The 2353-nt window shown below is 44.7% G+C and overlaps 1 pseudogene across 1 annotated transcript; it reads right to left on the bottom strand.

Annotated features, from left to right (window-relative positions):
* LOC309359554 (testis-specific serine/threonine-protein kinase 2 pseudogene) lies at window positions 1-1664 on the bottom strand (annotated as a pseudogene). Its single transcript has one exon. The product of its transcript is annotated as a testis-specific serine/threonine-protein kinase 2 pseudogene (transcript).
* Window positions 1665-2353: the final 689 nt, after the last annotated feature.

Below are 2353 nucleotides of genomic sequence, written 5' to 3'. Positions count from 1 at the left end.
TATTTATCAAGGTATAAAATATTTAATAATATTGTGTCCTTTTATAGGTATCGATATATATAAGTATAAAAGTGCTTATAAAGAAACCTCTTTACTTTCTTTTCATTTAGTCTGCTTTTCTGATTGCTTCCTCCACTAATCTTTTATCTTCTCCCGACCCCGAAACCACCTTGTCCATTTGATTGGGCATTTGGGCTACCTATTCTCTGTTGCCTGAGTGAATGGGCATCTGCTGGTCCAGGTGTATCAGATTTCTGTGTTCTCAAACTGGGGCAGCACGACATCGTCTGCCAGGTTGTCCGGTTTCCCGATTTCCCCCAGTTTCCCCACTCCTTCGGCTACCTCCAGCCGGGAATGTCCAGCCTGTTTGGACTCCGATTTGCTGCTAACTTGCACTTCGCTTTTGTGATTTGGCTTGTGATCGCACTCAGTCCGGGAACTCTCCCCGTTTTTCATGACAGAAGTCGTCGAGACGCACTTGGGTTTGGGGGGCTGCATCCACACGTGGCTCAAAACGTCGTCGATGTGGAGCCGCCGGGCGACGTCCGGTTGGAGCATGCGGTAGATGAGGTCTTTGCATTCCATGGTCAGGTTTTTCGACTTGGGGAAATGCACCCGGTGCTCCTTTTGCAGCCTCAGCATCTTCCGAATGTTGGAGTCGTCATAAGGCATGGAGCCGCAGACCATGATGTACAGAATGACCCCTAGACTCCACATATCGTAGATCTTGGGCTCGTAGGGGATGCCTTGCAGCACCTCTGGGGCGGCATAAGCAGCAGAACCACAGAAGGTCTTGCTGTGGATAATTTTGCCGTCTTCATCGCGTGTCAAGCGCTTGGAGAAGCCAAAGTCCGAAAGCTTGATGTGATAATCTTTGTCCAGAAGCAGGTTTTCACATTTCAAGTCCCGGTGGACAATGTCAGAATCATGGCAGTATTTTATAGCGGCACATAGCTGGCGGAACATCTTCCTCGCAATGTCTTCGGGCATTGCCCCTTTGCTCTTGATGAACTCCAGCAAATCCCCCTGGACTCCTAACTCCATCACGATGTAGACTTTGCCATCTGACGTCTCGAAGATCTCATAGGTTTTTATGATGGATCGGTGGTTCACTTTGGCTAAGATGTCTATTTCCCTCGGAAGGAACCTCTCCAGAAAGTCCAGCGGAGCTTTCTTCCTGTCTATGATTTTTACTGCTACGTCAAATTTCAGCCGCTCCGAAAAGGCCGATTTCACCTTGGCGTAAGAGCCTTCTCCCAAATTTCCTCCCATGATGTAGCCTCTTTTTTTAAGGACGGCAGCGTCGTCCATCATGCTATAGGCAGAGGCAAAGATAAGTTTGGTCACGTTGTTGGCGTACTCTTCCAGCCACTTACTAGGTATTCCATCGTTGGTCATTGGAGGGTTGCCTGGTTCTGGGAAGTGGGATGACATAGAATTTTGAGCATTGTTTATCGGGTGATGTCTCCATGTGATGTCACAACTAGCATTAAGCAACTAGCAGTCTGTGATATAATAGTCAAGATCAACCTCAGAGACAAATGATCTTTGGTGAGGGAACATTATAGGTTCTTTAAAAACAAACAACCCATCTCTGTTCTTGTTTGGGTTGTTGTTTTTTAGCCTGATAGTGAAAGAAGGAAATTGTCTTGTAAGCAAAGAGTTTGGACATTTGCTGATTAGTGGCACTATTTCCTTTCCACCTTCACAACATTATCAAGCAACCCTCAAATCAATCTCCGTAGCTGAATTTCACCCCACTCCACAGTGTTCAAATGCTGAATTAGCTTATCATAAGTGTGTTTTAAATTGAGGGTGAAAGCTAGCAGCCACAAAAGGAATCCATGGAACACATACAGACTGGGTACAGAAAACTTGACTGGACTTTGAAGGGTCCTTTATTCATTTCCCTGTAGCAAATACAGTGGTTAAGCGTGAAATTTCCAGACAATGGATGAAGTAAGATGTCCTCGCTAAGTCAGCTTCTGAACAGATTCCCACAATGCATTGGGGTTGCAGAGGAATCAGGTGACATCATTTTTTAAAATTCCGCATCTTGTTAAATATGAAATTCAGAAGTCAAACGACGTGTTTTTAGGTGACAGAAACCAAGTTACATGTTAAGATGACCATAGTGTAGATTAAAATTAAGCACCAGAGTTTTTCAGACTACCAGTCGTGTAAAAAGCATGAATTAACAGCATTTAAAGATCATTGCTAACTTTCAGGAAAGATCCCTGCAGAAAAAAATTAAAAATATCAGAAAACAGGCCCAAACAGACTCTGCATGGTCCTTCGCCTTGGGGTTTCACGGGGTTCTTCATCTTGAGTGAATCACGTGGCAACATGGAGT

The sequence above is a fragment of the Podarcis melisellensis genome (genome assembly GCF_964234715.1).
Source record: "Podarcis melisellensis genome assembly, chromosome: 16".
Classification (NCBI taxonomy): Eukaryota; Metazoa; Chordata; class Lepidosauria; order Squamata; family Lacertidae; genus Podarcis; species Podarcis melisellensis.
Note: the sequence above shows the minus strand (reverse complement) of the source record. Positions and strands in the feature narration are given on the sequence as shown.